We start from the raw sequence: 13,938 nt of genomic DNA, 5'->3' as shown, positions 1-13,938 counted from the left end.
TAGGGTAAGTCGAGCTGCGAAACCCTGCATGCCTCATAAGACCCTGCCGAAAGTCAGGTCATTAAGGCTCTCTTCAGCTAAACTATTCGAGATAGCGTCGTTTAAAGAATGAGGGTAAGCACGACGTAAAAAAAAAAGAGGTGCAACACAAGGACTTCCCAGGAGGTCACCTATCCTAGTACCACTCTCGCCCAAGCACGCTTAACTACGTAGTTCTGGTGGGATCCGGTGCATTAGTGCTGGTATGATCGCACCTATTAAAGTATGTGCACACAATTATCATAAGTGTGTATCGCGACGTACGGTAAGTCGAGTTGCGAAGCCCTACAAGGCCCGTGGGAGCTTGCCGAAAATCAGTTCATTAAGGCTCACTATAGCTAAACTATTCAAGATAGCGTCGTTTAAAGAACAAGGGTAAGCACGACGTGAAAAACAAAGGTACAACACGAGGACTTCCCTGGAGGTAACCCATCCTAGTACTACTCTCGCCTAAGCACGTTTAACTACGGAGTTCTGGTGGGATCCGGTGCATTTGTGCTGGTATGATCACACCAATTAATGTATGTGCACACAATTATCATAAGCATGTATCGCTACATAGGGTAAGTCGAGCTGCGAAACCCTGCGGGCCTCGTAGGACCCTGCCGAAAGTCAGGTCATTAAGGCTCGCTTTAGCTAAACTATTCGAGATTGCATCGTTTAAAGAACGAGGGTAAGCACGATGTAAAAAAAAAGGTACAACACGAAGACTTCCTTGGAGGTAACTAATCCTAGTACTACTCTCGCTTAAGCACGTTTAACTACGGAGTTCTGGTGGGATCCGGTGCATTAGTGCTGGTATGATCACACCAATTAATGTATGTGCACACAATTATCATAAGCATGTATCGCTACACAGGGTAAGTCGAGCTGCGAAACCCTGCGGGTCTCGTAGGACCCTGCCGAAAGTCAGGTCATTAAGGCTCGCTTTAGCTAAACTATTCGAGATAGCATCGTTTAAAGAACGAGGGTAAGCACGACGTAAAAAAAAAAAGTTACAACACGAGGACTTCCCTGGAGGTAACCCATCCTAGTACTACTCTCGCCTAAGCACGTTTAACTATGGAGTTCTGGTGGGATCCGGTGCATTAGTGCTGGTATGATCACACCAATTAATGTATGTGCACACAATTATCATAAGCATGTATCGCTACATAGGGTAAGTCGAGCTGCGAAGCCCTGCAGGCCTCGTAGGACCCTACCGAAAGTCAGGTCATTAAGGCTCGCTTTAGCTAAACTATTCGAGATAGCGTCGTTAAAAGAACGAGGGTAAGCACGACGTAAAAAAAAGGTACAACACTGGTGCACGAATTGTGAATCACACTTTTCACAACTCGTACCACTAACCAGCAAGTGCACTCGGTCATCCAAGTAATACCTTACGTGAGTAACGGTCGATCCCACGGAGATTGTTGGTTTGAAGCAAGCTATGGTTATCTTGCAACTCTTAGTCAGGATATTAATTTGTGGTTATCAGTTGACTTGCAAATGAACAAGAGAGCATGAAGTTTTTGGTTACTTGTTATGCAGTAATGGAGAATATGTTGGGGTTTTGGAGATGCTTTGTCTTCTAAATTTCAATTTTTCTCTTGTATTCCTCTTCCCTCGTGCATGCAAAAGTGCAAAGTTCCTTCCATGGCAAGCTGTGTGTTGGTGGATCACCGTTGCCAATGACTACCATCCGTCTTCTCAGTGTAAAGGGTCCACGTGCGTTGTCACTACACGGCTAATCATATGTCGGTTCCCACTCATGCTGGAATAGGATCCATTGATCCTTTTGTGTTTGTCACTACGCCCAACACTCGCGAGTTTGAAGCTCGTCACAGCCATCCAATGCCAGAATCCTACTCGGGATACCACAGACAAGGTTTAGACTTTCCGGATTCTCATGGATGCTGCCATCAATCTAGCTTATACCACAAAGATTCTGATTAAGGAATCTAAGAGATACTCATTCAATCTGATGTAGAACTGAGGTGGTTGTCAGACACACGTTCATGGATTGAGGAAGGTGATGAGTGTCACGGATCATCACCTTCTCTATAATTAAGCACGAATGAATATCTTAGATAGGAACACGCATGTTTGAATGGAAAACAGAAATAGTTGCATTAATTCATCGAAACACAGCAGAGCTCCTCACCCCCAACAATGGAGTTTAGAGACTCATGCCGTCAGAGATTACAAAGTTCAGATCTAAAATGTCATGAGGTACAAAATAAATCTCTAAAAGTTGTTTAAATACTAAACTAGTAACCTAGGTTTACAGAAAATGAGTGAACTATGATAGATAGTGCAGAAATCCACTTCTAGGGTCCACTTGGTGTGTGCTACGACTGAAACTTAAGCTTCTCACGTGCCTGGGCTGTTTTCGGCGTTCAACGCCAGGTTGTAACCTGTTTCTGGCGTTGAGCTCCAACTTGTAACCTGTTTCTGGCGCTGGACGCCAGACTGCAACATGGAACTGGCGTTGAACGTCAGTTTATGTCGTCTATCCTGGAGCAAAGTATGGACTATTATATATTGCTAGAAATCCCTGGATGTCTACTTTCCAACGCAATTGGAAGTGCGCCAATTGGACTCTTGTAGCTCCAGAAAATTCATTCCGTGTGTTGAGAGGTCAGAATCCAACAGTATCAGCAGTCCTTTTTAAGCCTGAATCAGATTTTTGCTTAGCTCCCTCAATTTCAGCCAGAAAATACCTGAAATTATAGAAAAACACACAAACTCATAGTAAAGTCCAGAAATATGAATTTTGCCTAAAAACTAATGAAAATATACTAAAACCTAACCAAATAATACTAAAAATTATATGAAATTAACCCCAAAAAGCGTATAAAATATCCGCTCATCACAACACCAAACTTAAACGGTTGCTTGTCCCCAAGAAACTAGACAAATAAAATAGAATACAAATAAGTCACAAAGTAATAATATCTCAGAGTTCTTGAGTGAAGCTCAGATTCTAATTAGATGAGCGGGACTAGTAGCTTTTTGCTTCCGAACAATTTTGGCATTTCACTTTATCCATTGAAGCTCAGAATGATTGGCATCTATAGGAACTCAGAATTCAGATAATGTTATTGATTCTCCTAGTTCAGTATGTTGATTCTTGAACACAGCTACTTTATGAGTCTTGGCCGTGGCCCTAAGCACTTTGTTTTCCAGTATTACCACCGGATACATAAATGCCACAGACACATAATTGGGTGAACCTTTTCAGATTGTGACTCAGCTTTGCTAAAGTCCCTAATTAGAGGTGTCCAGAGTTCTTAAGCACACTCTTCTTTTTGCTTTGGACCTTGACTTTAACCGCTCAGTCTCAAGTTTTCACTTGACACCTTCACGCCACAAGCACATGGTTAGGGACAGCTTGGTTTAGCCGCTTAGACCAGGATTTGATTCCCTTAGGTCCTCCTATCCACTGATGCTCAAAGCCTTGGGTCCTTTTCATTACCCTTGCCTTTTGGTTTTAAGGGCTATTGGCTTTTTCTGCTTGCTTTTTTTTTTTGCAAGCTTTGTATTCACTGCTTTTTCTTGCTTCAAGAATCATTTTTATGATTTTTCAGATTATCAATAACATGTCTCATGTTCATCATTCTCTCAAGAGCCAACATATTTAACATTCAAGAACATCAAATTCGAAAGACATATGCTCTGTTCAGGCATTCATTCAGAAGGCAGAAAGCATTGCCACCACATGTAAACAATTAGAATTTGTTTTATAAAAATTCGAAAACTATTGCCTCCTTATTCTAAAGAAAATCTTCTATTTTATTCATGTTTAATGATGATGAGAAAAATAAATTATAGCTTAATTGGAGATAAAATAACTACTAATTACTACTATAACTTCTAAGGTAAAACTCAAATAAGAGCAATTATCACAGAGTTAAGGCTATGATTAGAACTCAACAACCTTGAGTTTGGGATGTGGATGTTCCTCTAGTCTGTGGGGTGCTTGGTCCTTCAAGAGATAACTTCTGACGTTTCAATTCCTTTAATTCACGCCCTTGCTCTTCTTGTTCCCTGAGCAGTTTGCAGAGCATACTATTTTGATTTTGCTGTTCTTCCTTTATTTGGTCCATAGATTCTTGCAACTTGGTAACAGATGCTTCCAACTATTCCCAATATTCAAATTGAGGGACTTCCGAGAGAAATTCTTGCGCCCTCCTCTTGATGGGGTCATCCTGCACTTGTTGTTTTTCTATTGTGGTTTTAGTGATTGGTAGCTCCACTGAGATGTATTCCGTTATTCCCATCCTTACTCCAGCATCTTTGCAGAGCATAGAGATTAGGCTTGGATAAGCCAACCTGACATCTTTGGAGTTCTTGTTTGCAAGTATGTAAAATTCAGATGGAATCAGTTGATGAACTTCCACTTCTTTTCCCAACATAATGCAATGGATCATCATTGCTCTTTTAACGGTGACTTCAGAACGGTTGCTAGTGGGCAATATAGAACGCCCAATGAAGTCCAGCCATCCTCTGGCGACTGGTTTGAGATATTCTCTTTTGAGTTGATTTGGGACACCCTTGCTGCTGGTGGTCCACCTAGCTCCAGGGATGCATATATCCTCTAGAATCTTATCCGGACCCTTGTTTGTTCTCATCATTCTCCTATTGAAGGAGTCTGGGTCATCTTTCAGCTGAGGTAGCTTAAAGATCTCCCTGATTTTGTCAAGGTGGATGTGAACAACTTTTCCTCTGACCACAGTCTGATAGTCATAGAGGGCAGTTCTAGATATTCTCTGCCTGTCTGTTTGCCACAGATTAGCGTAGAACTCCTGAACCATAATCCTTCCCACTTTTGTTTCAGGATTAGCTAGGACTTTCCAGTTCCTGTTTCGAATCTGCTATTGGATCTCCAGATATTCATCTTCTTTCAGATCGAACCTGACTTCCAGGATGATCTTAGACCCATTATTTTGTAGTAATGGTCTGAATGTTCTTTTGTTAAGAACTTCCCTTGATTCCAAAGTGGTTTTGGAATACTCTCTTTCTTGCCTCTTGGAGTGGGTTGTTTTCCTTTAGGAGCCATGATCTTAGTGGGTATAGTTTAGTGATCACGGATAAACACACCAAACTTAGAGGTTTGCTTGTCCTCAAGCAAAAGAAAAGAAAGGAGAGGGATAGAAGGAGATCTAGTGTCGAATGGTGGATGAGAGGAGGGAGGCCGAATGTGGATTTAAAAGGGATGGGGGGGTGGGTTTTCAAATTTTTTTTATAAAAAAAAAGATAAGATAGAAGATATGATTTATAAAAAATAGGTATGATATGAAAAGATGTGATTTAAAATTGAAAAGATATGAAAGATATTTGAAAAGGATAAATTTGGATTTTGAAAAAGATAATGTGGAGATTTGAAAAAGATATTGATAAGTTGAAAAGATTTTAGAAGGAAAAGAGATAGATTTGTTTTGGAAAATTTGAAAAAGAGTTGGATTGGATTGAAAAAGAATTTGGGTTTATGGATTAAGATACATTTGATATTTTTAAAGTAGGGTTCTTAGAAATTAGGGTTTTTAGAAATTAGGGTTTGTAACATGTTTATGTAAGAAATCATGAATTGAAACATGAAAATTAAAAAAAATGTGAAATAAAAACGAATTTACCTCCTCCCCACCATCCTAGTGTTAAACGGCCAAATGCTGCATGTTTTGGGCGTTTAACACCCGAATGCTGCTTCTCCTGGGCGTTCATCGCCCAGCTGTTGCTTCTTTCTGGCGTTGAATGCCAGGAACTCCTTTGTCACTGGGCGTTTTTTTGAACGCCCAGGATGCTGTCAATCTGGTGTTAAACACCCAGAAGCTGCTTCTTTCTGGCGTTTAACGCCCAGATGGCTATCATTACTGGCGTTAAACGCCCAGTAGATGCTCCTTTTGGGCGTTTAATGCCCAGTTGTGCCTCTTACTGGCGTTTTCTTGCCAGTGAGCTCTTTTTCTCTGTTTTGATTGCTGAATCCTTCTGTAACCCTGTGAACCTATGCAATTGACTTCTTGCCTTATTAATAGTGAACTTTATATAAACAAATAAAATCACGAATAGGGCAAAACAACAGAAAAAGTTTTCTCAATGGCTGGGTTGCCTCCCAGCAAGCACTTCTTTATTGTCTTTAGCTGGACCTTGCTGAGCTTTTAATCTAGCCTCAGCCTTGAGCACTCTTGCTCAACATTACCTTCAAGATAGTGTTTGATTCTCTATCCATTAACAATGAACTTCTTATCAGAATCAATGTCTTGAAGTTCCACATAACCATATGGTGATACACTTGTAATCACATATGGTCCCCTCCACCGGGATTTCAGTTTCCCAGGAAATAGCCTGAGCCTAGAGTTAAACAGCAAAACCTTTTGTCCGGGTTCAAAGACTCTTGATGACAACTTTCTGTCATGCCATCTTTTTGATTTTTCCTTATAAAGCTTGGCATTTTCGAAAGCAGTGAGTCTAAATTCCTCTAGCTCATTTAGCTGGAGCAATCTTTTTTCTCCAGCTAATTTGGCATCAAAGTTCAGGAATTTGGTTGCCCAGTAGGCCTTATGTTCCAGTTCCACGGGCAGATGACAGGCCTTACCATATACAAGCTGGTATGGAGAGGTCCCTATAGGAGTTTTGAATTCTGTTCTGTAAGCCCACAGAGCATCATCCAAGCCTCTTGCCCAATCCTTTCTACAGGTACTTACAGTCCGTTCCAGGATTCTTTTTAGTTCTCTATTAGAAACTTCAGCTTGCCCATTTGTCTGTAGATGATATGGAGTGGCACCTTGTGGCTAATCCCATACCGGACCATGGCAGAGTAAAGCTGTTTGTTGCAGAAGTGAGTGCCCCCATCACTGATTGGTACTCCATGGACACCAAACCTGATGAAGATATGTTTCTGGAGGAACTTCAGCACTATCTTAGTATCATTAGTGGGTGTGGTAATGGCCTCTACCCATTTTGATACATAATCAACTGCCACCAGAATATAAGTGTTTGAGTATGATGGTGGGAAATGTCCCATGAAGTCGATTCCCCATACATCAAACAACTCAATCTCCAAGATCCCTTGTTGAGGCATGGCATAACCATGAGGCAGATTACCAGCTCTTTGGCAGCTGTCACAGTTACGTACAAACTCTCGGGAATCTCTATATAGGGTAGGCCAGTAGAAGCCACATTGGAGGACCTTGGTGGCTGTTCGCTCACCTCCGAAATGGCCTCCATATTGTGATTCATGGAAATGCCATAGGATCCTCTGTGCTTCTTCTCTAGGCACACACCTATGGATTATTCCGTCTGCACATCTCTTAAAGAGATAGGGTTCATCCCACAAGTAGTACTTTGCATCAGTAATTAATTTTTTCTTTTGTTGCCTGCTGTACTCCTTGGGTATGAACCTTGCAGCTTTATAGTTTGCAATGTCTGTGATAAACCACTATTTTATGGTTTATCTTGTGCTCAATTGAGTGGTTTTTATCTACTCTTTACCCACTTATTCATACTATTTGCATGGTTTTACATTTGCCTTCCTAATTATGTGCTTTGATTGAAAACATGCTTCTTTGATCTTATATTTGCTCATTATTAATCCTCTCTTATCACCATTAGATGCCTTGATATGTGTGTTAAGTGATTTCAGAGATTACAGGGCAGGAATGGCTCAGAGGATAGAAAGGAAGCATGCAAAAGTGGAAGGAATACAAGAAGATTGGAGAAACTGCTAAGCTGTCCAGACTGACCTCTTCGCACTCAAATGGCTATAACTTTAGCTACAAAGGTCCAAATGACGCGGTTCCAGTTGCATTAGAAAGCTAACGTCCGGAGCTTCGATTTGATATATAATATTATATAATTTCCCTCACGCTAGGTGACGCGACCGCGTGATCCATGCGGCTGCGTCGCAGTGACGGAAATCAGCGTGTTTGAATTCTTCTCCAGCGATTTCTGGGCTGTTTTTGACCCAGTTTGCAGCCCAGAAAACACAGATTAGAGGTTATAAAGTGGGGGAATACATCCATTCATGAGGAGGCTCTCATATTCACAATTTTAGGAGTAGATGTAGTTTTTAGAGAGAGAGGTTCTCTCCTGTCTCTTAGGATTAGGATTTAGGATTTCTTAGTTTTAGGAGTGACTCTCAATCCCAGGTTTTTTATTTTTATTTATTTTCTCAATTTAATTTATGAACATCTATGCCAGATTTAATTCCTTTTGTTAATGCAATTCGAGGTATTTTCAGATTTAAGATTGCTTTGCTTATATTGATGCTTTTAATTTAATTTAGATATTTTTCTCCCTTTTGGCTTTGGTCAAGTGATTGGTAGTACTTGAGTTATCAAACACAGCAAGTGATTGAAATTGGCAGATTTTGCTTTAGCTAGGATTGCTCTAACACTAGTCTCTCCACAGGAGTTGACTAGGACTTGAGAATCAAGCTAATCAGTCCACTTAACATTCCTTTGTTTAATAAAGGCTGACCAAGTGGGATTAAAACCCAATTCTCTTCACACTTGATAACGATAACTAGGATAGGAATTCCAATTCTTATACCTTGCCAAGAGATTTTATTATTATTATTTCATTTTACTTGTCATATAACATATTCCCTCCTTACTTCCAAAACCCCAATTTACAAACTCATAACCAATAATAAGAACATACCTCCCTGCAATTCTTTGAGAAGATGACCCGAGGTTTGAATACTCGGTTATCAATTTCAAAGGGGTTTGTTACTTGTGACAACCAAAATATTTGTATGAAAGGACTTTTGAAGGTTTAGAAACTATACTTGCAACAAGGATTTATCCGTAAATTTCTAGACCACGCAAAAGTTCTCTCATCAGTCTGCAAACCATGGTGTTTCCTGAATGGCAAACAAATGCTCATCCGAAAAGGTCTCAGAGATTTCAAGAGAGGGGAAGGACGTCCCTTCTACTGGCTCTATCCGGGACAGATGATCAGCCACTTGGTTCTCTGTTCCTTTTCTGTCTCTTATTTCTATATCAAACTCTTGCAGAAGCAACACCCATCTTATGAGCCTGGGTTTTGAATCCTGCTTTGTGAGTAGATGTTTAAGAGCAGCATGGTCAGTGTACACAATCACTTTTGATCCTACTAAGTATGATCTAAACTTGTCAATGGCATAGACCACTGCAAGTAATTCCTTTTCTGTGGTTGTGTAATTTTTCTGGGCATCATTTAAAACACGGATAGCATAATAAATGACATGCAGAAGCTTTTCATGCCTCTGCCCCAGTACTGCACCAATGGCATGATCACTGGCATCACACATTAATTCGAATGGTAATGTCCAGTCTGGTGCAGAGATAACTGGTGCTGTGACCAGCTTAGCTTTCAGAGTTTCAAACGCCTGCAGGCACTCTGTGTCAAACACAAATGGCGTGTCAGCAACTAGCAGGTTGCTTAGAGGTTTTGCGATTTTTGAAAAATCCTTTATAAACCTCCTATAGAATCCTGCATGCCCCAAAAAGCTTCTGATTGCCTTAACATTGGCAGGTGGTGGTAATTTTTCAATTACTTCTATTTTAGCTTGATCCACTTCTATTCCCTTGTTTGAAATTTTATGTCCAAGGACTATCCCTTCAGTCACCATAAAGTGACATCTTTCCCAGTTTAAAACCAGGTTGGTCTCTTGGCATCTTTTCAAAACCAATGTCAGGTGATCAAGACAGGAGCTGAATGAGTCTCCATATACTGAGAAGTCATCCATGAAGACTTCCAGAAATTTTTCCACCATATCAGAGAAAATAGAGAGCATGCATCTCTGAAAGGTTGCAGGCGCATTACACAGCCCAAATGGCATCCTTTTGTAAGCAAACACTCCAGATGGACATGTGAATGCTATTTTCTCTTGATCCTGGGGATCTACTGCAATTTGGTTGTAGCCTGAATAGCCATCCAAAAAACAGTAATAATCATGACCTGCTAGTCTTTCTAGCATCTGGTCTATGAATGGTAAAGGAAAATGATCCTTTCTGGTGGCTGTATTCAGCCTTCTATAGTCAATACACATGCACCACCCTGTAACTGTTCTTGTAGGAACCAGTTCATTTTTTTCATTATGAACCACTGTCATGCCTCCCTTTTTGGGGACAACTTGGACAGGGCTCACCCAGGGGCTATCAGAAATAGGATAAATAATCCCAGCCTCCAGTAATTTGGTGACCTCTTTCTGCACCACTTCCTTCATGGCTGGATTTAACCGCCTCTGTGGTTGAACCACTGGCTTATCATTGTCCTCCAATAAGATCTTGTGCATGCATCTAGCTGGGCTTATGCCCTTAAGGTCACCTATGGACCACCCAAGAGCTGTCTTGTGTGTCCTTAGCACTTGAATTAGTGCTTCCTCTTCCTGTGGATTTAAAGCAGAGCTTATGATCACTGGAAAAGTGTCACCTTCTCCCAGAAATGCATATTTCAGGGATTGTGGTAATGGTTTGAGCTCGGGTTTAGGAGGTTTTTACGCGTCCTGAGGAAATTTTGGAGGCCCTTTCAATTCCTCTGAATCCTCAAGATCAGACTGAACATCTTTAAAGATATCTTCGATAAGAGTCAATAAGATCAACTTTCATGCAATCTTTTGGTGTGTCTGGATGCTGCATGGCATTGACAGCATTCAACTTAAACTCATCTTCATTGACTCTCAGGGTGACTTCCCCCTTTTGGACATCAATGAGAGTTCGTCCAGTTGCTAGGAAAGGTCTTCTTAGGATGAGAGTAGCACTCTTGTGTTCCTCCATTTCCAGCACTACAAAGTCAGTGGGAAAGGCGAATGGCCCAACCCTGACAATCATGTCCTCAATCACGCCTGATGGGCATTTAATGGAGCCATCAGCAAGTTGGATACATATCCGGGTTGGTTTGACTTCTTCAGTTAAACCAAGCTTTCTGATAGTGGATGCAGGTATTAGATTGATGCTTGCTCCAAGATCACATAAAGTTGTCTTGGTGCAATTACCCTCTAGTGTGCATGGTATTAGAAAGCTCTCGGGATCCTTAAGCTTTTCTGGGAAGCTTTTCAAAATGACTGCACTACATTCTTCAGTGAGGAAAACTCTTTCAGTTTCTCTCCAATCCTTCTTATGACTCAAGATCTCTTTCATGAACTTGGCATAAGAAGGTATTTGCTCAAGTGCCTCTACAAACGGAATCTTTATTTCAAGAGTCCGAAGATAGTCTGCAAAGCGAGCAAATTGCTTATCCTGCTCCTCTTTGTGGAGTTTTTGAGGATAAGGCATCTTGGCTTTGTATTCCTCAACCTTAGTTCCTGCAGGTTTACTCCCTACAGAGGTGGTTGGAGAAGCCTTTTTAGAGGGGTTGTTATCAGCACTGGTGTGTGTCTGATCCCTCACAGGACTTTGATTGCCAGAGTCAGAAGCTGGAGGGGCGTTGGACGCCAACTCCTTACTTGTTCCTGGTGTTTGAACGCCAGAACTGTGCTTCTTTTGGGTGTTCAACGCTAATTCCTTGCTTATTTCTGGCGTTGAACGCCAGGATTGAGCATGATTTGGGCGTTTAACGCCAGCTTTTCACCCAATTTCTGGCGTTTGATTGCCAGAATTATTCCTCTCTGGGATCTTACTGTCCTCAGATGGATTTTGGGTGGTTTGCTCATTTCTTGGATTGCTGCTACCTTGAGGTGGGGCATCTAATGTTTTTCCACTTCTCATTTGAACTGCTTGGCACTATTCTGTTATTTGTTTTGACAGCTGCTGCTTTGTTTGCTTTAATTGTACTTCCATATTTATATTAGCCATTCTTGTATCTTGTAGTCTCTCTTTGAATTCGGCCAATGGAGGGTATACTGATACTACTCCTATATAAAGCAGTAGTGGGGTTAGCATATGACCCCAGAGTCCTTCTGGACTGTTCATTTCCACTTAGATCCATGATGGAGAAAGGGAGATGATGTAAAATAGAGAAAAAAACATATTTATTTATTTATTTATTTAGAAAATAAATTAAAATAAAATAAATAAAAATGGGTAAAGATTTTCGAAAAATGAAGAGAGAGAAAAAGAAAAAAAATATTGTTAGGAAGTTTTGAAAAAGATATGATTGACAGGATTTGATTGGAAAAGATATGATTTGAAAAAGAAATGATTTTTAAATTTGATGACTAATTTAATGCTAATTTTTCGAAAATTATGAGTGGAATGAAGAAAAGATTTTTTTTTTATTTTTGAATTTTATGATGAAAGAGAAAAATACATAAAAGACACACAACTTAAAATTTTTAGATCTAATGCTCCTTGTTTTCGAAAATTTTGGAGGGAAAACACCAAGGGACACCAAACTTAAAAATTTTAAGATTAAAACACAAGGAAGACTCAAGAACACCTCGAAGAGTCACAAGAATAACAAGAACATGAAGGTAGAACACCAAACTTAAAATTTTTTGAAAACCAAAATAAAATTTTTGAAAACCAAAGAAAAATCAACAAGAAAAGACCAAACTTAAAGTTTGGCACAAGATTTAATAGAAAAATTATTTTTGAAAAAAAAAATAATTTAAAAAGAAGATACCCAATTACCAAGAACATAGACCAACGCTCTAGCCAATTGGGCAGTAAATGTAACACTTGTTTTGAAGAAGTAGTTTTAAATAAATAAGAATAAAAATTTTTTTCGAAAACTAAAGTTTTGAAAAGGCACAAGAAAAAAAAGAAAAGAAACAGAACAAGAAAAACTAAAGATCAAACAGAAAAACTCAATTATCAGTTTATAAAATTTTCGAAAAAATTTAAAAAGAGAAAATAAGGATTTTAAAAGAAAAAATTTTTCCTAATCTAAGCAAAAAAATAAACCGTCAGTTGTCCAAACTCGAACAATCCCCGGCAACGGCGCCAAAAACTTGGTGCACGAATTGTGAATCACACTTTTCACAACTCGTACCACTAACCAGCAAGTGCACTGGGTCGTCCAAGTAATACCTTATGTGAGTAAGGGTCGATCCCACGGAGATTGTTGGTTTGAAGCAAGCTATGGTTATCTTGCAACTCTTAGTCAGGATATTAATTTGTGGTTATCAGTTGACTTGCAAATGAAAAAGAGAGCATGAAGTTTTTGGTTACTTGTTATGCAGTAATGGAGAATATGTTGGGGTTTTGGAGATGCTTTATCTTCTGAATTTCAACTTTTCTCTTGTATTCCTCTTCCCTCATGCATGCAAAAGTGCAAAGTTCCTTCCATGGCAAGCTGTGTGTTGGTGGATCACCGTTGTCAATTGCTACCATCCGTCCTCTCAGTGAAAAGGGTCCACGTGCGCTGTCACTACACGGCTAATCATCTGTCGGTTCCCACTCATGCTGGAATAGGATCCATTGATCCTTTTGCGTCTGTCGTTATGCCCAACACTCGCGAGTTTGAAGCTCGTCACAGCCATCTAATCCCAGAATCCTACTCAGAATACCACAGACAAGGTTTAGACTTTCCAGATTCTCATGGATGTTGCCATCAATCTAGCTTATACCACAAAGATTTTGATTAAGGAATCTAAGAGATACTCATTCAATCTGATGTAGAACATAGGTGGTTGTCAGACACACGTTCATGGATTGAGGAAGGTGATGAGTGTCACGGATCATCACCTTCTCTATAATTAAGCGTGAATGAATATCTTAGATTGGAACACGCATGTTTGAATGGAAAACAGAAATAATTGCATTAATTCATCGAAACACAGCAGAGCTCCTCACCCTCAACAATGGAGTTTAGAGACTCATGTCGTCAGAGATTACAAAGTTCAGATCTAAAATGTCATGAGGTACAAAATAAATCTATAAAAGTTGTTTAAATACTAAACTAGTAACCTAGGTTTACAGAAAATGAGTGAACTATGATAGATAGTGCAGAAATCCACTTCTGGGGCCCACTTGGTGTTTGCTGGGGCTAAGACTT

General features: G+C 39.9%; 2 non-coding genes and 2 pseudogenes across 2 annotated transcripts; all 4 read right to left on the bottom strand.

The window, feature by feature from the left end:
- Positions 1 to 137: 137 nt before the first annotated feature.
- On the bottom strand, positions 138 to 256 carry LOC112762302 (5S ribosomal RNA). The gene has a single exon (XR_003182642.1). It is a non-coding gene; the product is annotated as a 5S ribosomal RNA (ribosomal RNA).
- A 179-nt stretch (positions 257 to 435) lies between these two features.
- LOC112759364 (5S ribosomal RNA) lies at positions 436 to 554 on the bottom strand. Its single transcript, XR_003180129.1, has one exon. It is a non-coding gene; the product is annotated as a 5S ribosomal RNA (ribosomal RNA).
- A 178-nt stretch (positions 555 to 732) lies between these two features.
- Positions 733 to 851, bottom strand: LOC112759801 (5S ribosomal RNA; annotated as a pseudogene).
- Positions 852 to 1,031: 180 nt separating this feature from the next.
- LOC112759542 (5S ribosomal RNA) lies at positions 1,032 to 1,150 on the bottom strand (annotated as a pseudogene).
- Positions 1,151 to 13,938: the final 12,788 nt, after the last annotated feature.

This window comes from Arachis hypogaea, chromosome 16 (genome assembly GCF_003086295.3).
Source record: "Arachis hypogaea cultivar Tifrunner chromosome 16, arahy.Tifrunner.gnm2.J5K5, whole genome shotgun sequence".
NCBI lineage: Eukaryota > Viridiplantae > Streptophyta > Magnoliopsida > Fabales > Fabaceae > Arachis > Arachis hypogaea.
The sequence above is the reverse complement of the archived record's forward strand: the minus strand, read 5'-3'. Positions and strand labels throughout refer to the sequence as shown.